Genomic DNA, 22,111 nt, shown 5'->3' on the forward strand with positions numbered 1-22,111 from the left:
GAAAAGGAAACCTCAGCTGCTTGTGTTCCGTTTATGTTCTGAAAGGAAAAATTGAGGTTTCCCAGGGAAATTTTAAAACTTCACATAAAAGAAAGGGAACCAGGAAAGGTGTAAGGCATGTAAATAAAAAGGTTTGTTAGAAATTTATAAAGGTTTTGAGAAGAAATTGTATGGTTTTAGTAATAGAAGGTATAATGCATGGAAATGCAGTTTTGAAGGACAAGGATTTTCCTTCATGCCTTTATATTTTTCTCCCTACTGGAACCCTCAGTATTTGGCATCCTAAAGAAGTAAGAAGTGACATAAGGTTCCTTTGCATAAAACTAGTAAGACCAGTTGCTAATGGTGGTTATGTCAGCCGAGGCTTTGACTGGAATGTCATACCTGAAGGAGGCATGCCTAGGCTAAGGCAAGCCCATGAGGGAAAGGCCTAGCACCTTGGTTGGTTGTGCGGTTCATGACAATCTTTCTAGGGAAGAAACAAAGGTTGCTTCCCTGATAAATGGCTAGGAGGAAACTTAAGGCACAATGGAAAGCTTGAAGAACTTGTAAAAAGCATGGGTTTTACAGGCAAGGCCAGATGGCACGTGTGTGGCTCAGCTTGTGTGCCCAGAGGGCAGACTGAAGGTCAACCTTAAGGTTCTTTGTGTGAGTTCCAGCAAAGCAGACTTAAAAAATTTATGCTATCAATGGCTGCTCTTGTTGTATTTATGCAAATGAACAGGCTAAATTAAAACTGGACTTAATGCAGTCCCTTTAATAACAAGGAGGGTAATCTTAGGGAGGGCCCTGGCTGGTTTAGCTCAGTGGATTGAGCGTCGGCCTGCGAGCTAAGTGTCGCTGGTTCGATCTTCCAGTCAGGGTACATCAGAGAAGGAAAACTCTGACTCCAAAAAACCTCCGCTGCCTTGCGGCATACCTCTTCAGGGGAAAGGCTAAGGGAGTAAACCCCGACAGAAAATCCGGAGCCGGAGTCCCTAAGGCGGTTTGACGTTGTAGTCAACACCGGCAACTCCTGCGGCGCACCTGAAGCCAAGCTGTATCGACTCCGTCTTTCCCTTGGACCCTTCAGCTGCGAAGAGAGGGGGGGTCTGCTGCATGGGCAACAGCAGACCCTCCATATTACCCTGCCCAGGCTCTGTAGCTTCAGCGTCATCGCATGATGTCGATTCAACACGGGAGGAGACAGATACCGTGTCACTCCCGAGTCGGACTGCACAGCCATTCTCGGCGGTGCAGATAGACTCTTAAGAAGCTACACCATCGTCTCTCGAGACGGACGGCTGCCGACGACGACGAATCTTAGGGAGGAAAATCATGATTTGAGGAAAATCACAATGCTCAGTGGTAGACTATAAACTAGGGCAGCTAACTGTGTCTATAAAGTTTATTTTAATTAAAAATTTGTTTTCATTCAAAAGTTAAACCAGGTCTGTGACATCAACAATGCTTAATTTACAGGCAAAAAAAAATGTCAAATGCCTTGCAACTGAATGTCTTCCCAATAAGACAGTCTTGCAAATTTAGAAATTGGTTTGTGAATTGTGTTCTGTGAATTAACATGTGTGTGTTCTTTCTGTTTTCATAGGGTATAAGCCTATAATCTCATTACCTGAGTAATTGTCTGTACATAGAAGCTGCACTTAAGAAGCCCATCTGCATTGCCGCCCCCTGAGACTCAACAGTTTGGCTGAACTAAGTGGTTGGGTTGGCGAAGTATGGGTTGGTCAGTGGGCTTCACTTTAAAACTGGTCTCTCTTTTGCCTAAAATAACTTTAAGCAAAGAAGCTCCTCCCCCAAACTGCCAGCCTCTCCAGTGCAACCCTCTTCTTCTGACACTGAACCAGCCACAGACCTTAAGTCAGGAACCCCATGTGGCTGCCAAAGTTTATGGCCTAGAAGCTGATGTATCTGGCATAAATCCAGTAGGGTGGCTAAGTCTTCACTTAGTGACAACTCCTCCTTCCCTAGAAAATCTAACTTCTCCCAGCTAGACCTCAGAAACTCCTAAGAAAAGACCCCAGAATAATCCAGTCAAGGGAAAAGTTTTTAAGGTATTAGATCTCAGACAAACCTTAAAGATAGAGACTGGGTACGAAGACGCAAATGCTTGGGCAGAATGGGTCAAATTTACCGTTAAATCCCTGAATAAAAGCAACTGCCATGCTTGTACCACAGGGAGACCCGAGGCACAGGTCGTACCATTTCCACTAGGCTGGGACTCTGACCCCTCGGGAATGGCCTGTATGTTCGCTCTCTACCAGGATGAGAATGCATGGGGAAACGAGACTTGCAGAAGCTTGTCTCTCCTCTTTCCCTCTATAAGGAGTAATGGGACTCAATCCCTCCCTTCATACTCAGTGGGGCCTATGAATTACTCTTCTTGCCTCTCTAGGTGGGAAGTGAATTTGGGTACCCCTGTGGGAGAACTCCTTCACAATGGGGCCAGCAACTATATTCCCCTCCAAATCCCCAGAACAGATGTGTGGTGGTATTGTGGGCAGAGGAGTCTCTGGAAAATCCTACCTGACAGGTGGAGTGGAACCCATGCCCTGGTTCAATTGGCTATCCCATTTACCCTAGCATTTCCAAAACCAATCCAGACTGCCTCTGTTAGGAAAAAAAAGGTCAGTGGTGCCTGGTGAATCCTATAATCCTCATATCTATAGTGATGCCATTGGAGTCCCCAGAGGAGTTCCAGATAAGTTTAAAGCTAGAAATCAGATAGCAGCAGGGTTTGAGTCAGTGCTCTTCTGTTGATTAGATAAACTATATTTATTATAATCAACAGAGGTTTATCAATTATACTAGAAATACTAAACCCCGACAGAAAATCCGGAGCCGGAGTCCCAAAGGCGGTTTGACGTTGTAGTCAACACCAGCAACTCCTGCGGCGCACCTGAAGCCAAGCTGTATTGACTCCGTCTTTCCCTTGGATCCTTCAGCTGCGAAGAGAGGGGGGGTCTGCTGCATGGGCAACAGCAGACCCTCCATATCACCCTGCCCAGGCTCTGTAGCTTCAGCTTCACTGGAGAGGACACTCCAGCGTCATCGCAAGATGTCGATTCAACACGGGAGGAGACAGATACCGTGTCACTCCCGAGTCGGACTGCACAGCCATTCTTGGCGGTGCAGATAGACTCTTAAGAAGCTACACCATCGTCTCTCGAGACGGACGGCTGCCGACGACGACTATAGAAGGAATCGCTCAACAATTAGATGCCACCAGTTGAGTGGCTTGGGAGAACAGGATGGCACTGGATATGATGTTGGCAGAAAAGGGAGGTGTATGTGTAATGCTCGGGGGTAGTGTTGCACCTTTATCCCTAATAATACAGCCCCTGATGGATCTATCACTAAGGCCCTGCAGGGACTTAACTACCTTAGCAAATGAGCTGACGGAAAACTCAGGTATTGACAATCCCATAACAGGATGGTTAGAAAACTGGTTTGGCAACTGGAAAGGAATGATCTCATCAGCTCTGGTATCCCTCATAGTGGTAGCAGGTGTCTTAACAGCTTTAAGCTGCTGTATTATTCCATGCATCTGAGGTTTGGTTCAAAGGCTAATTAAGACTGCACTAACTAAACAGATGCCAGCAACTTTTCATAATCTCCTCCTCCGACAGACCAAAGGGAATCCTAACTATAAGGAAGAAAGTTGAGAAATCCTCCTTAAATTTGAAGGGATAAATAGAATGGTTTGAGTAGTCAATTTTCCAAAAGAGGGGGGAATTGTTAGAAACAAGAACATAGTGACTCCCAAACCAGTAAAAAGTCATTAGTAACAAAGGGAAAATGTAATTAGAGAATCTCTGAGAAGGGAGCTGACAGCACTGGCATATCTACAAACCACAGAAGGGACATTTAGATAACCGTGTTAGATTGTAACTCCGGAGTAACCAGTAATGGAGAAACGGGGAAGAAGGAGAGGGGAGGGGGAGCTAATTGCGTTAGGGTGGGGAAGCTAATCGCTCTCACTTTAGGGCAAGGAAGATAATCACTTTAGGGTGGCAATTTTAGGGTGGAGAAGATAATCACTTTAGGGTGGCAATTTTAGGGTGGAAAAGATAATCACTTTAGGGTGGCAATTTTAGGATGGAAAAGATAATCACTTTAGGGTGGCAATTTCAGGGTGGGGAAGCTAAGACTATAAAACCAGTTTCCTTTGTCTACTTGGCGCGCACATTCTCCTGGCTGTGAGGGTGCGCCCGGCTCTGCAGACTCGTGAATAAAGGCCTCGTTTTACTGTTCAAGTCCTGTGTCCCAGTTTTTATTGTGAGCGTTTCTCACATTATGACTTTCCAAAGACCTTCTGTAACATTTACAAACATTCAAATACCCTTTACTTCTTTAGATTTAACCATAACATCTTTTTAATTCTTGTTCTTTTCCACACTCTGAAGGACTATACTTAAACTCAGTATCTGGCAGTTAAAAGTTTCTAGATTTGCATAGATATTCTGCAGCTTTTTGAATTGTTTGCGTTTTCTCTTCTTTTTTAAAGTATATTTTTGAGCTTTCCTGAGGAGTTTTTTAATTGTTCTATTTGGCTTATTTGTCTACCTTTTGCAATTTCTTACAAACGTTTGGCCAGCTTTTGTTAAAAAGGTGACTTTTAGGAGTTTCTTCCTTCGAATGGGCACCCCATTCCTGCTCTTCTCTCTCAGGGCAGTGGCTGGAGAGAAACGGCTGTGATAACAGGCTGCAGTTGAAAAATGGCTGGATTTTAAAAGTGTCACTTTTTTTTTCTTTCTGTTGGAGGGGCAGGCATCCGGCTGTTTCCTATATGGGTTTGAATAGCAGGTTAATTACCCTATTGTTCCTAGGTTTTAGTAGTTCCTAGGTTTAGAATCTAGTTACTGTCTTAAAGACTTATGTGCTTATTTTTCTTATTTTTTTCACTTTCAATGTTTTTCTTTTCCATGCCACACATGGATGTGGCATGAGTCTTTTCTTTATTTCCTAATTTCTTGCTTTCTCCTTCCTTTTTTTCACTTTTAAGTTTACAGAGTGTTACAGAAACAGGGGAGTCCGGGGATCCCCGGGGCTTGCGGCTGGGGGATGGGGAGAAGGAAGCGGCTTTTGGAGTGCCTCCGCATGCCTGAGGCTGGTGGCTGGTGTCTTTCTTGTGCAGATGGCTTTGGTGCATCCAGGGCCTCGGGCGGGTGGGGGGGGTCTTGGGCCGGGGGACGGTATGGAGGGCACGCGGGGCCTGCGTGGGGTTCTGTGAATGGTCGGAACTGTTTGCAGCGCCCACTGCGTCGGATGACGCAGTCAGGGATGTATAAGCAGCTGCAGACATTTTAGCTGAGACTCTCTCAAGCTCTCATTTGGGCTCTGGCTCTCACTGGCACTCTGGCTCTCGCTCTGGCACTCTGGCACTCTGAGAGCTCGTGCTCTCACTCTGAGACTCTCGCTCTCTGACTCTCTCTCACTCACGCGCTCGCGCTCGCTCTCGCTCTCTCGCTCTCTCGTGTGCTCCCTCTACGTGGCTTGGTGAAGGGGCCTCCCTCCATGTGGCTTGGAGAAGGGGTCTCCAGGCTGCTTTAAGAGGCTCTCGCCATGCAGTTCTGAGAAGGAGAGAAGATCCACGCGGTTTGCAGGAAGAAGGCAGTTTGCAAGGAGGCTGAGAATCCAGGCGATCCTGCATTGAGAGCTGGAGGGCACCACAGCACAGAAACGACCTCCCCAATCAGATTGAATGATTGGCAGCTGCTGGTAAAACTGAACTGTGTTTGGAAAGTAGGGAAACGGTTTCTGTGACTTTCCTAAAACTAACCTGGTTTGGAAGGGGGGGGAGGCAAGGATATGTGTTTGTGAGTGTTTTAAAGAGCATAAGACTTAATAACAGAAATCCGCAAGTAACTAAATCTATATAACTGTTAAATAAACAATTCTTTTTCTTTTCACCAAACTCTGGTATTGAGAGTTATAATTTTGGCGGCGGGCAATCGGGCCCCTAACTAAAGAGCCCGTGGGTTTGTTTTCAACTGGAGCAGCCCAGGGGTTCTGTAACAAGAGTATTTATAACTTACATGCTTAAATGCCTTGTAATATATGCAATTCTGCAATATTACTGTCAGGGTAGCCCTGCTCTGAGAAATCGCCCAGAGACTGCTGTGGGAACAGATAACTGGTTTATTGAGGGAACAAAGGAAGAGGGAAGCGGGTTAAGGGGAAAGGCAATTCCCCGGACTGACTCAACGGCTCATAGGAGCAAGGGAAACGGCGGTGGAGAGGGTGGGGGTAGCTCCCGGTCCTCCTCATGGGCCCGTAGGAATCACCCCCAACACTTCTGCAGGCACCTTTTTTATACACCTTTCGGTAAGGGGGAGTTTGCTTATTGACATATTCATTGCTTTCCCCATCCCACACCAGCTTAGTTAACATAACGGGCTAAGTCCATTAGCATTTCCTCTGGGAAATTTTCAGTCCATCAACATATCTAAGTAGGGCCAGGTTGATTACCAAAATCCAAAGTCCAGGTGTCCATAATCTAACAATTACATTTTAAAATAATTATTGAGATTATAAATAATTAGAATTTTGTAGACTTTTGGAGATTCTTGTAAAATTTTCTTGTTTGACAAAGCTTTTCAAGTATTTTAAAATGTATTAAGCCTGATTGGTCTTGTGAGAAACGCTCACAATAAAAACTGGGACATACGACTTGAGCAGTAAAACGAGGCCTTTATTCACTAGTCTGCAGAGCCGGGCACACCCTCACAGCCAGGAGAATGTGCGCGCCAAGTAGACAAAGGAAACTGGTTTTATAGTCTTAGCTTCCCCACCCTGAAATTGCCACCCTAAAGTGATTATCTTTTCCACCCTAAAATTGCCACCCTAAAGTGATTATCTTCTCCACCCTAAAATTGCCACCCTAAAGTGATTATCTTCCTTGCCCTAAAGTGAGAGCGATTAGCTTCCCCAGCCTAACGCAATTAGCTCCCCCTCCCCTCTCCTTCTTCCCCGTTTCTCCATTACTGGTTACTCCGGAGTTACAATCTAACACGGTTATCTAAATGTCCCTTCTGTGGTTTGTAGATATGCCAGTGCTGTCAGCTCCCTTCTCAGAGATCCTCTAATTACATTTGCCCTTAAGACCCTTTAATTACATTTCCCTTTGTTACTAATGTCTTTTTACTGGTTTGGGAGTCACTATGTCCTTATTTCTAACAGTCTAGAGTTTTCTTCTTTTTGGTAAGAAGAAAATAATAAATTCTTGAGATATTTCAAGGGCCCTTTGAAATATCCCAAAGCTATAAGCAAGTCTTCTAAATTTTATATCTTGGAAATTTTGTCAACTAAGGAATATATATTATGAAATGATATTTGACTATTTAAAGTGATAGTAAAAGGTATATAACATTAATATAGGTTGACAAAAATTCAGTTCTTAGCATTGAGAGATGAATTTTTGAATATTAGCTAAGTATATGAGTAATATAGCACAACACATAATTATTTTACTAAACAGAACCTTAGTTTTTAGGCAAATATAGGAAAAACATTTTTACAGTTTTTCTGTCTGGGCTTGGGTTAGGCAGGCAATGAATAGTGTCACCTCCTGCTAGGTGATTAGGTGGCTGCTTGGCTGGAAAACAAACACAGCAATGTGTAAAGGAGATAGAAATGGGGGTGGTAGATACATAAATGGAGTGGTCGGAGAAAAGGGAAAAAGACTTTTAAGCAAGGCATTTTGAAAGAGAAGGCTTAGTTAAAAGACTAGTTCCTGGAAAAGCTAGGGCTTTTTGTTGCAGGCTAGGATCTTGCTTTCTCTCCTCTCGAGAACTATCTTGACCTGTGCCCACAAAGTGTGGTGATTTTTTGAGAGGAGAGAGAGTAAAACTGAAAATGAATATACAGATGTGAACAGAATAGCTGAGAAGTTTCAGAAAAGAAAGAATCTTTCCTCGAAACTGGAACATGTCGGTGGCCTTGTTACAGAGTGGGGGTGTCCAAAAAATCCCCAGAGCCTGCAGTTTGGGGGGTAGGGAAAAGGGAACAGCTTTTAAGATACCTTTGCAAAAGCCCTGGCTGCTGTGGCTCAATGGGTTGAGCGTCGGCCTGCGAGCCAAGAGTCACTGGTTCGATTCCCAGTCAGGGCAAATGACTAGGTTGATTGTCAGTTCCCCAGTTGGGGGCGCAAGTGAGAGGCAACCACACAGTGATGTTTCTCTCCCTCTCTTTCTCCTTACCCCCCTCTCTCTAAAAATAAATAAGTAAACAAGTAAATAAATAAATTCTTAACAACAACAACAAAAGATGCCTTAGTGTCTCAGTTATGCAAATGGCTTTGGTTCTTCCAAAGCCCCAAGAAGATAGGAGGGGGTTTGGACCATGGAATGGTGTGGAAAGAGCACACAGGGCCTGTGTAAGGTTTTGTGAATGGTCAGAACTGGTTACCACACCCACTGCGTCAGAGGACGCAGTCAGGGGTTTAAAAAATTGGCAGCAGACATTTTAGTGAGGGTCCTCCATGTGGTTCTCCATGCAGTTTTGAGAAGAGGAGATCTCTGTGCAGCTTTGAGAGGAGGAAAGGAGATCCACACGGTTTGCAAGGAGGGCAGAGGAAAACTCCATGCGGCTTTAAAAGGGCAAAGGGAGAACCATGCATGATCTAGTGTAACATGGCATATGTTTTCCTGGACTGTTATACGGAGGCTGATGATATTGTACCCCAGATCCTGAAGGAGACAGCCAACAGATAAGGGATGGGGAACTTATGGGCATGTTTTTGGCTTCTAGCTTTTTTGGGAGCAAGGGAAATGCTGGGTCCCGTGGGAAAACAGGGCTCTGAGCTGAAGTGCTCACTGTCCTCCCCAGGTTGGAATATTGTAAAAATAAAGACCTGTTTTCCTCAACACTAGTTGTTGGGTTTTACACCAAGGCACCACGTGAAAGAACTCCCTTTCGCTCCATAACATTTTTGGCGACTCCAGATGGGACTAACGGAACCTGTAGACAGGTTCGCTCTGTAACAGCCTTACCAATGAAGACGGTGCAGCTGTCCCTTTCCTGGGGATGAATGTGGCCAATGCTTCCCTCTGACTAGACATGTTGTCCATGTCCTTGACTCATAGCCAGCAGCACTCCGGCGAGTCCTTCTAGCCGATCCCTGTTCAGGTACGCCACTTGGGAGGGTACCTGTTCTACAGCAGATCCCTCAGCGCAGATGAAAGAACTGACTCAGAAATTAATTGTCTGAGGGAAGAAAAGGGTGAGTGTCTCTCGTAGGAGATCACTGATCACTCTTTTCTTAGGGTTTTTATTGAGTTTGCTACAAGCAGAAATGCATGGGGTAAGCATGCAGACCTCCACCAAATGGTTGGGAGTAACAACAAAGGGAAGCATAAGTCAGCATAGGGAGATAGGTAGCAAGATTGTGAGGTGCCAAGACATATTATAGAAGTCCAAATGTGTCTTTTTACTTAAACATTTTGTTTTCACATGCTACTGATAAGAATTTGGGGCTACACAGAGCAAGCACGCTTCATTAGCTTCAAAGAGTACATTGCATTTCTATTCTACTTCTAAACACCCCCAGAGTGTGGGACTGGCAGTATGGTATGTGGGGCACATTTGCCAACCAGTTAAGACTTATAGGCTCATATTCTGGTCCCGGCTCCACACAGCAGCTACAGCCCTCTATACCATATATACCAGTCTCACAAACCCTGTGATTGGGGTGCTGGCAGGTTTAAAGCTATCCCAGAGATTTCTAAGCCTCTCTTCATTTTTTAGAATTCTTGTTTCTTCCTTCTGTACTGTTTGACTATTTATTTCTTCCTTATATTCCAACTTGTTGATTTGAACCCTGGTTTCCTTTCCTTCACCACTACTTTCGTGTGGATTTTCCTTTATTTCACTTAGTATAGCCTTCATTTCTTCCCTGTCATGCTTATCCTTTTCTGTCAAGTCTGTGAGCATCTTTATCACCAGTACTTGAACTGTACACCTGTTAGGTTGGCTATCTCTTTATCTGTTAGGTTCACTATCTCCTTATCACTTAGTTCTCCCACTGGAACCTTGATCTGCCCCCTCTTTTGGGCTGTACTTCTCTGTCTACTCGTCTTGACAGCTTTCTGTGTTTGCTTCTGTGTCTTAGTGTTACAGAACCCCTGGGCTGCTCCAGTTGAAAACAAACCCACGGGCTCTTTAGTTAGGGGCCCGATTGCCCGCCGCCAAAATTATAACTCTCAATACCAGAGTTTGGTGAAAAGAAAAAGAATTGTTTATTTAACAGTTATATAGATTTAGTTATTTGCGGATTTCTGTTGTTAAGTCTTATGCTCTTTAAAATACCCACAAACACATATCCTTGCCTCCCCACCTTCCAAACCAGGCTAGTTTTCGGAAAGTCAGAGAAACTGTTTCCCTACTTTCCAAACACAGTTCAGCTTTACCAGCAGCTGCCAATCATTCAATCTGATTGGGGAGGTCCTTTCTGTGCTGTGGTGCCCTCCAGCTCTCAATGCAGAACCACCTGGATTCTCAGCCTCCTTGCAAACTGCCTTCTTTCTGCAAACCGCGTGGATCTTCTCTCCTTCTCAAAACTGCATGGCGAGAGCCTCTTAAAGCAGCCTGGAGACCCCTTCTCCAAGCCACATGGAGAAGGCCCCTTCACCAAGCCACGTGGAGGGAGCACACGGGAGAGCGAGAGAGCGAGAGCCCGAGAGCGAGAGCGCGAGCCCGAGAGCGAGAGTCCCAGAGTGAGAGCATGAGCGAGAGCCAGAGAGAGTCAGAGTGAGAGCACGAGAGAGAGCCAGAGAGTCTCAGAGCGAGAGTCTGAGAGAGTCTCAGAGTGAGAGCCCGAGTCAGAGAGCGAGAGTCCCAGAGTGAGAGCACGAGCGAGAGCCAGAGCGAGAGAGTCCGAGAGCCTGAGCACCAGTGAGAGCCAGAGCCCGAACGAGAGCTTGAGAGAGTCTCAGAGAGTCTGAGTCAGTCTGAGAGAGTCTGAGTCTAAAATGTTTGCAGCTGCTTATATATCCCCGACTGCGTCATCTGACGCAGTGAGCGTTGCAAACAGTTCTGACCATTCACAGACCCTTACGTAGGCTCTGTGTGCTTTCCATACTGTCCCCTGGTTCAAGACTCCTCCCATCTGCCTGAGGCTTTGGATGCATTAAAGCCATTTGCATAAGAAAGACAGTAGCCACCAGCCTCAGGCATGTGGAAGCATTTGAAAAGCTGCTTACTTCTCCCCATCCCCCAGCAGCAAACTCTGGGGATTTTTGGACTCCCCTGTTTCTGTAACATTAGAGCTGTCGCACCTGTTACATTGTAAAGGGGCTGAGCCTTAGGTACTCATCAGTGCTGGTGACCTGTTTCACTGTATTGTGGCACTGTATGTGGGGGAGGGGTATGAGAGGGAACAATGCCACTTGCCCCACTCTCACCCCTTTCCCAGGCACTTCTCCCCCTTGCTTTTTGCCATGGATACAGTCCCTGTGCTGCTGCTGCTGCTGCTGCTGCCACCAGCTGCTGTCACCGAGCACCGCCCCTGCAGCCACTGCATGGCACCTCATTCTTACCATCCCAGCTCTGCCCCTCCTACCTTTCTGGCTGAATATTTCTTCTTTATTTCTTTGCTGAACTTCCCTATAGTTTCGATTTTCTGGATTTTCTGGGCTTTTTTAGTTTTGAAGTGGTTGTAAATTCCTTCTTAGTTATAAGGACAATGGAGCATGTCTATCTACACCTCCATCTTAGGTGTATGATCTTTTAGATGCATTGCTGTATTTGGTTTCCTAATATTTTGTTGAGGATTTTAGAATCTATATACATTAGGGATATCGGCCTATAATTTTCTTTCTTTGTAATGTCTTAATCTGGTTTTGAAATTAGGATGATGCTGACCTTATAAAATGAGTTTGGGGGCCTTACTTCCTCTTGAATTTTATGAAATAGTTTTAGAAAAGGAGGTATTAGTTCTTCTTGGAAAGTTTGGTAAAGTTCACCTGTGAATCCATCCAGCTTTTGGTGGTTGGGAGTTTTTGACTACTGCTTCAATTTCACTAGGTAAATTTATCCATTCAGATTCTCTGATTCTTCTTGATTTAGTTTTGGAAGAGTGGATGTTTCTAGGAATTCATCCATTTCATCCAGGTTGTCTATTTTGTTAGCATAATATTTTCTTACAATCCTTTGTATATCTTTGGTGTCAGTTGTTATTTCTCTTCTTCATATCTGATTTTATTTATTTGGGTCCTTTCTCTTTTTTCCTTTGTAATTCTGGTTAAAGGTTTGTCTATCTTGTTTATCTTTTCAAAGAATGAGCTCTTAGATTCATTGATCTTTTTATTCTGTCTTTAGACTCTATTTCATTTGTTTCTGCTCTGATCTTTATTATTTCCTTCTTTCTTCTCACACTGGGCTTTGTTGTTCTTTTTCAAGTTTTTTAAAGTGTAAAGTTAGATTGTTTATATGAGCTTTTTTCTTATATATTTTTTTAAGATTGGCCTGTAATGCTATGAATTTTCCTCTTAGGATTGTTTTCCCAGTGTCCCACAGATTTGGGATTATTGCATCCTCATTTTCATTGTTTCAAGGTATCTTTTGCTTTTTTCCTTGATCACATTATTGACCCATTCATTGCTTAATAACATATTATTTAGCTTCCATGTCTTTGTGAATTTTTCAGTGTTCTTCTTGTGATTGATTTCTAGTTTCATAGCATTGTGGTCAGAGAAGATGGTTGATATGACTTTAATCTTCTTAAATTTATTGAGACTTGTTTTGTGTCCTAACATGTGGTCTACCCTAGAAAATGTCCCATGTGCACTAGAAAAGTGTGTATATTCTGTTGCTTTTGGGTGAAATGCTCTGAAGATATCAATTAAATTCATTTGATCTAGTGTGTTGTTTAAGGCCGCTGTCTCCTTTTGATTTTCTGCCTGGAATATCTACCCATTGACATCAATGGGCTGTTAAAATATCCGACTATGACTATTTCTATCGATCTCTCCCTTTATGTCCATCAATATTTGCTTTACATAGTTAGGTGTTCCTATATTGGGTCCTTAAATGTTAACTAGGGTTATATCCTCTTGTTGGGTTGTTCCCTTTATCATTATGTAGTGTCCCTCTTTGTCCCTTATGATAGCCTTGGTTTTAAAGTCTATTTGTTGGATATAAGTACTGCTACCCCAGCTTTCTTTCCTTTCCATTTGCATGAAATATCTTTTTTCATGCCTTTACTTTTAGTCTGTGAATCTTTTGATCTGAGGTGGGTCTCTTGGAGGCAGCATATATATGGGTCTTGTTTTCTCATCCATTCAGCTACCTTATGTCTTTTGGTTGTAGCATTTAAGCCATTTATATTTAAATAATTATTGATAGATATGTATATACAGTAGTGCCATTTTATTGTTAGACTGTTTCCTGTGTTTTTTTCTTTCCCTTTTTCTTCTACTTCTTCTTAATGGAAGCCCTTTAACATTTGTCACAGTACTGGTTTGATGTTAACAAACTCCTTTACCTTCTTCTTATCTGGGAAGCTCCTAATTTCTCCTTAAATTTTAAATGATAATCTTGCTGGGTAAAGTAACTTGGTTGTCGGTTCTTGCTTTTCATCACCTTGGATATTTCACACCACTCCCTTCTGGCCTGAAATGTTTCTTTTGAGTAATCAGATGCCAGTCCAATTGGTGTTCCCTTGTAGGTAACTACCTGCATTTCTTTTGCAGCTTTTAGAATTCTTTCCTTACCTTTAAGCCTTGTCATTTTAATTATTTTGTGTCCTGCTGTAGGCCTCTTTGGGTCCAACTTGTTTGGGACTCCTGAGCTTACTGGACTTGTGTATCTTTTTCCTTCATCAGATTAGGGAAGTTTTGGGTGGTTATTTCATATAGGTTCTTGAACCCTTGCTCACTTTCTTTTCCTTCTGGTTTCTCATGATGCTGATCTTGTTGCACTTCATGTTGTCCAAAATGTTTCTTAAGCTCTTCTCATTTTTAGAATTCTTTTTTCTTTTTGTTGCTTTGCTGGGTGTCTTTTTCTACCTTGTCTTCCAAATCACCTATTTGATCCTCCGCTTCATCTGACCCACTGTTTATTCCTTCCAGCGTGTTATTTATTTCAGATATTGCATTCTTTACTTCTGGCTGATCCTTTTTTTATGGTTCTATGTCTTTTTTCATGCTGTTGAGTATTCTTATAATCATTACTCTAAACTCCCTATCTGATAAATTGCTTGCCTCTATTTTATCTAGTTTTTCTTCTGGAGAATCTCTTGTTCATTGATGTGGGGGTCTGTTTCTTTGCCTTTCCATTTTGGCTGCTTCTTTGTATTTTCTGTCTTAGTTGTTAAACTAATCAGCTGTTAAGCTGATCAGTTGTTAAACTAATTAAGCTGTAATCAGCAGCCAGACTTAAGATTCACAGGGTATGGCAGAGTAATTCCTGTGAGCAGAGCAGTAGCTCTATTGCTTCCCCTCAGGGTGATGCTACTTGGAGGGGAGTGCTCTGCCTGAAAAAGGCAGCTTCTACAGTATGGGGAGTGATGGTTATTCTTTCAGTTCTCTCCCATGAGCCACCAACCCCAGACTCTCCTCAAGCATCTCTAGTCCATTCTGTTCTCCTGCCAAAGCCCAGGGTAAGTGGCTGTAAATGAAATTTTGTGCATTGACCCTTTAAAGGGCTCTTTACATCTCCAGCTATCTCTCCCTAGCAGGCAGACACCCTGCTGCTTTTCACATATGGATGTTTTCTGGGTTCATTTCCAGCTCTGGTGCTGTCAGCTGGGAAGCCCAGCTTGGGGTTTAGACACCATACTTTTCAGGGGCAACCCCCAGGCTACTGGTATATCCCTCTGGAAATTCAGCTGCTACCCGTGGGAACCTAACCAGCTCTCTTGTGCCTCCTCCACTCTCCCTACCAGTTTTGTTGTGGTGAAATGGTTTCTTCTGTCTGTCCTTGGTTTAAGGCTTCTCTCCATCTAGTGTTCAGTTGGTTATTCAGGATGATTTCTCTACAATTTAGTTGTAATTCCAGATTGGTCCTTGGAGGAGGTTAGTGTAGGTTCCATCTACTCCTCCACCATCTCGGATCTCCCACAGATCACCTTATAGCTCCTACCTGCGACTCTGGGCCAGACACAGGCAGTGGCCAATGCTGGTCTGCACCTGAGTCTCACCCAAGAATCCTCAGAACCAACACACCAGGTGGCCAGATTCAGACCACACTTGATTACCACAAAAATAGCACCACAAATGACACAACCAAATGGTGGACTCGGTGGGCACCAGAGCTCTGGTATAGCAAATCTCTCTCCATCAGTCAGCCCCTGAGCAACAGCTCCTCTGGTATAGTCACAGCCACTCCTCATAGTTAATCAGGCTGAGAATCAATACCTCCCATTGATATGCCAATACCAATCAAGGGTCAACTTCAACAGGAATGCATACACAACTACATAAAGGACACCCCCGAAGGACTAGGCTCAGGTGAACAGGGAGACTGTGCCACTGGACCCCAAAGGACACTTACTACATAAAGTAAAAATTTTCATTGCTGAGGTATAGTTTGGTATACACACACACACACACACGTATACATATAAAATTTGGTATATATATATATATGTATGTGTGTGTGTGTGTGTGTGTGTGTGTGTATATATATATATAATTTTATAATATAACATATAAAAAATAGACCAGAAGGATATACACCATTTTTATATCAGAAGGAAAGGAAAGAAGTGGGACTTGGGCTGAAGAGGATTAAAGGGAGCATTTGAATTGCCTAAAAGCCATTCTATTGCCAGGTGTAAATTCAAATGTTCTCTTTTGTAGTTATAGTGCATAACTGAAAGACATTTTTCTAGCATAAAAATTTACAGTCTAAAATTAAGGTTTCTTAAATTGAAGTCTGATTACAATTCTCAAGATTAAGAAATTGATTATTGATTCATACTTGCCAAACATGTGACTAATTTATAAAGTAGAATGGCCATTTGTGTTAATTTCCAAAGAAAATGGCTGTAGACACACAGAACAGATGTATAGATTAGATATAGCTCTGCTTTTCTTACCACCATTGTATTTAATTGGATTAATCAGGTTACAAGTATAGCTAATAATACCTTATGATATATGGTTGGCACCTGGTTAAAAACATCATTTCTTTTTGGGACTTGTAGGAGGAACTCTGTGCAACTCTATAGGTCCCATATGCTCACTTAAAATTAGAGAATTAGACTAAGTACTCTGAGATTAGACTAAATACTCTTTTGGATGTTAGATTCTAATTCACCCAATTCTATGAGTTATTTTTCAATTTAATTTTAAAAAATAAACTATATTATTTTATAAATTATGAGAGCTACATGATCAAATTTTACACTTTATAATGCTGTCTCAAAGAATAATTTAGAGGTACTTTCTATGGGCCCTTCTGAGTGATTGGAAGTCTATATTTTCTCTCTTTCTCCCTTTTCTCCCTTTTCTCTTTTTCTCCCTTTCTCCCTTGGGCCTCTTGAGGTGGACCAGAAGTTTTCCTCTTTTCTCTCTCTCTAATCCCTTTACCTCCCTTCTGTCAATAAACCTGGTGTAAAAACCTAAAAAAACAAAACAAAAAAGAGAATAATTTAAGACATCTTGTTTTAAAAAGTATTTGGAAACCATTTAAACACATTATTTTTCTGTTCTTACCTATTTCAAAGTTTAAATAATGTAGATGATTGATAAATTACTTTTTAAAAAAATGTGAGCCTCTACTTTTCTTTTTTTTAAAATCCTCCCCCAAGGACATTTTTTGTTGTTGCTTTTAGAGGGAGAAAAGGGGACAGGAAGGGAAAGAGAGAAACATCCATGAGGGAGGAGTACGATCAGTTGTTTCCCTTATGCACGCTGACCAGGGACCAAATTTGCAACCTTTAGGTTACAGGATGATATTCCAACCAACTGGCCACCCAGTCAGGGATCTACATTTTCTTCAAGAAAAAAAAAAAAAAGGGTGGGTGGTTTTACTTTGAAATTTTTTTCTCCTCTTTTTAAAATTTATTTATTTATTTATTTTCAAAGAAGGGGAAAGAGGGAGACAGAGAGGGAGACAAGCATCAATCAGTTGTCTCTTGCATTCTCCCAACTAGGGGCCTGGCCTGCAACCCACGTATGTGCCTTAACAGGAATTGAACCAGTGACATTTCGGTTCACAGGCTGGTGCTCAGTCCACTGAACCACACCAGCCAGGGCTTGTCTTTGTTTTTGTTTTTATTTTTTCCTTCACTTTGAAATTTTAAAAAGTATTTGCAAATAAAGTTTTTTTCTTAACAGTCAGTTTGCAGAAGTAAAGATAGTTTCAACTTGAGGTCATAGAGGACAAAGCCAACTGATGGAATGCTCACGTTATTAATCCATGTTTCATATTTTCCTTATCATCAGTTAGCATTCTCTACATTGTCACTTTATTTATTCTTCTTATTATTTTTATTCTCACCTGAGGACATTTTTTCATTGCTTTTTAGAGGGAAGGGAGAGTGGAAGGGAGAGACAGAAACATCCATGCAAGAGAGAAAAATGGATCAGTTGCCTCCTGTATGAGCAGCTGGACCGAGGACCACACATGCAACCTAGGTATGTCCCCTGACTGGGAATCGAACCCACAACCTTTGGTCATGAGATGAAACTCCAACTAACTGAGCCACACTGGCCAGGGCCCTACACTGTCATTTTAAGGAGTCAATGAGAAAATATAGGATTAGGTCTCAATAACTAATGGGAGGCTGGAACCTTTGTATTCAAGCACTCTGCCTCTGAAGCCTGTCCTGTCATTTATTCACTCTCTGACCTTTAACAGATTGCTTAAATCCTCTGGACCTGTTTCCTCATGGGGATAATAAAAGTACTTATCTCATAGGTGTTTTGTGGATACTTATAAAGAGGTTATAAACAATGCCTGGCATATAGTCGTCGGCAGCCGTCCATCTTGAGAGACGATGGTGTAGCTTCTTAAGAGTCTATCTGCACCGCCGAGAATGGTTGTGCAGTCCGACTCGGGAGTGACATGGTATCTGTCTCCTCCCGTGTTGAATCGACATCTTGCGATGACGCTGGAGTATCCTCTCCAGTGAAGCTGAAGCTACAGAGCCTGGGCAGGGTGATATGGAGGGTCTGCTGTTGCCCATGCAGCAGACCCCCCCTCTCTTCGCAGCTGAAGGATCCAAGGGAAAGACGGAGTCAATACAGCTTGGCTTCAGGTGTGCCGCAGGAGTTGCCGGTATTGACTACAACGTCAAACCGCCTTAGGGACTCCGGCTCCGGATTTTCTGTCGGGGTTTACTCCCTTAGCCTTTCCCCTGAAGAGGTATGCCGCAAGGCAGCGGAGGTTTTTTGGAATCAGAGTTTTCCTTCTCTGATGTGCCCTGACTGGAAGATCGAACCAGCGACACTTAGCTCGCAGGCCGACGCTCAATCCACTGAGCCAAACCAGCCAGGGTCCCTGGCATATAGTAAGCACTCAATAAATAACAATAACAATTATAATGGATAATACTATAGTAGAAATTACTCTATGCCAGGCAATGTTATAAAAACTTTATATATATTAACTATTAGCTACTTATTAGTATAACTGATGTCTATTTCAGGATTTAGCTTAGTAAACTATGTTTCTGCTTCAGAAGCAGACAGGAGAGGTGGAAGCAATTTATTTTCCTTAACCTTAGTTGCATACTTTCCAAATAAAGTCAGAAAGACTACTTTTCTGCTGGAAGAGAAAAAAAGACATGAAAGAATTTAAAAGGATATACGAGATCTGTCCAGAAAGTATCCAGCCACACACTATGAAAAAGATATTTATTGAAGAAGAGACAAGATACAAGAAACATTGTACATAGGACAATGATGCCTCAGTCCCCTTCAGAGTAGGCACCTTGGGACCTCACATAATTCTCCCAACTGCAGCATGATGTTCCTTCTGCTCTGGTAGCAGAAGCCACGGAACAAATTTTTCCTTGGCACGTTTAATGCCAAGATCCTGCGTCAAAATCTTGGACACAGTACTTTTTAAAATCCCCAGAACAGCTTCTAGTTCTCTGTCAGTCACTGGGTTTTGTCTATTGCAGCCATACACATTCAGCATTCTCAGGTGTACTGCTTGTTACAGGCCTTCCAGAACATGGTTCACTTTCAACAAATTCTCAACCATCTTTGAAGTATTTGTGCCACATTTTTATTTGTGCTGCACTCATTGCATTGTCCCCAAAGACCTTCTGAATCATTTGAATAGTTTCCGTGGAGGAATATTCAAACTTAATGCAAAATTTTATGCATATTCATTGCTCTACTCACTCAGTCATTTTGAATGCAATGGCCACACAGTACACATGCTCACTCAACAGTGTCAATTGCCTGCACTGACCAGTACAGTGAAGTTGTCATTGTTCATGCATGTGCATTCCAGTCCACTCTGCTTGGTTACCAGGTTACATCAATGTTGTTCAAACCATACTGGTTATATTAATGATGGCTGGACTTTTTCCGGATGGACCTTGTATACCCGTATCATTTCCTTTTAACAGCAGAACCTAAGGCATGTACAATAAAGTTGGGCTATTTAGCAGAAATTAAGAGTTAGCAAGTATCGTTAGTCAACTGGTACTCATTTTAAGAAATCCTGAATCATGCTGAATCAGAGCATTTTAGCTGGTTCTCTCTCAGGACACTGAATACTTTCTTATGGCCCCTGTCATTCTACAAGATGAAGGGCAAGGTCCATGTCTTAACCAGTCACCTTTGTAACCACTGCCATGTTGAGCACAATACCTGGGGAGGGGAGGAGAGGGATAAAACATATTTACATAGGATGGAAATATAATAGGAACTTCTTTTTTCAAATACAGTTGGCGGTTTATCTTTTAAGTGGGCTGACTTTTTTCTTTATTTTGAAACATCTGTAGTGAATAGGTGTACCCAAGGGCATAGCCAGGCAACACAAGTCACTGTAGTTAAATTCCATCATAGACCTTCTCTGGAGGCAGTACACTTTGTGATCAGCTTGGCTCTATTAATAACAGTCATTACAGAAAGCTGGACTCCAGATAGAGAAGAGTCATTAGCTGTTACCAGTGCCAAAGCCAAGCAGCAAAGGCCACATTATATTTCCATTCCTTACACTAAAGTCTTTTAAAACCTATAAAAGAACATTATGTCCAGTATCTCTATTTCATACCCACCCTAATTTTAAAAAACATATTAGAAATATTCATCCTTGGGTCTATAATGAATAGCAAAAATTTAATGTATTTCTGTGGTTGGAATGGTAAACAAAAGTCAAACCAGGAAACAATAATTTATGTTCCTATAACAATTTTAACTTGTCTTCCTAGCATGGTATGGATGCACCCAAGGTGGACTTCCTACCTAGTCTCTAACATTTGTTAAAATCAAAAGCAAAGAGCTATGGCCAGGTGGATCAGTTGCTTGGAGTGTCATCCCATACACAAAGGTCGCCAGTTGCAGGTTGATCTCTGGTTGGGGTGCATATGGGAGGCAAGCAATCAATGTCTCTCTTTCACATTGATGTTTCCCTCTCTCGCTCTCTCTCTAAAAATCAATAAACCATGGGTGAGGATTAAAAAAAGAGACACTGATAATTTAGGACACTAGTGAACAGATAACAGATACAACAGATAAACCAAAAACAGTTCACACCTCTTCTGGGATTAAGTAATCTAAAAAAAAATAAAAAAGAAGCAAACAGAGACCAACCTTGATCACTGCAGACACTACGTAGTTTCTCACTGTACAGGATGCTTTGTAATGGTAAACCCCTGAGCGACCTTCCATGCTTTGGTTTGAGTGCTCCCAGTTTATAAACTGTATTTTTGGCACATGCACAGTAAATTTTTACCAATTATTACTTCAGTGACTCTTTGGTTTTACTTTAGCTATTTACGAAACTTTGACACATTACACCAACTCACTTAGGAAATTACTACTAAAATGTCTATAATTATACTACTCCTTACTTCGATATTATAAGCATTAATAACTCAGGGAGGGGAAATTCATAAAGTTGTGTAAGCTTCTTGGTAACAAAATTATATAAATACAAAATACTGTTTTATTATTAGTAAATAACATGTTACAATTCAATTCATGAAGTGCTAGGCAACTCAATCTTATTGGAAATGGGACCTTTCCATTCTGAATTTAAAAATAAATTTACTTTAAATGTCTTAGTTAACAAAAATTTTTAAAAGATCATTGGTCTTTAAAATAGTCCATTCCCTCTTTGATAACTGCTACCCTTTACTGAGCACTATGTTTAGCACAATCTACTAAATGCTTTAGTAGTGATTTGAACCCAGATTTAATACCTCTCATCACCTGTGCTCTTAAACAATGTACTGCCACTCACAAACATGATTTCAAAAGTCATACTGTACTGCCTTGACACTGGAAGGATTCAATGAGATGAAACTACAGCAAAGAATAAGGAAGTCATGAAAGGAATAAAAAGTACATTGCTGGGACATATCAGCCAACAACATGGGTTGCATATTAATTTCAGCCTGCATATTAAGTCTATATGAGACTATAGTAATTTCAGGGCCTTTTAAAACTCAAGGTACGAGGCTTTTTTTCCCCATTACACAAAAATTACACAAAATTCTGTAATTATTTTAGCTCACATTGAATAACTTAAATTGATTTTATCTTAATAGTGTCTATGACTATATATATGCACACACAATCTCTTTTGCAGAAAACACCCAATCTAAAAGGCCAGTCCAGAATCTGATAGCCCAGAACAGATGGCTCTCCTGGCAGTCGCTATTCCACCTTAGGTCCCAGGGAATGTTAATAAATGTGCTAAACAAGGTTTGTTAGGAAGCTGTTAAATCTCAGTGCACCCTCTCACCATCTTCACACTTTCCCCAGGGCTGGCGCCTTTCCCTCAATCTCACTTTTACTTTGAGGCGCGTCTATAGGAGCTAGAAGCGAAAGCAGGCAGGACTTTTGGGCTCTGTGCTGGCTCACATAAAAACGAAAACAAGTATCAGGGGCTGCGGCCTACAGTCCCAGCCTCTTCTGTGACTTGACAGGCCCCTTTTCTCCAACCTGAGGTACGGTATCAAGAAATAGGCTCTGCCTTTGAA

The sequence above is a fragment of the Furipterus horrens genome, unplaced genomic scaffold, assembly GCF_987537825.1.
Source record: "Furipterus horrens unplaced genomic scaffold, mFurHor1.1.pri manual_scaffold_8, whole genome shotgun sequence".
Classification (NCBI taxonomy): Eukaryota; Metazoa; Chordata; class Mammalia; order Chiroptera; family Furipteridae; genus Furipterus; species Furipterus horrens.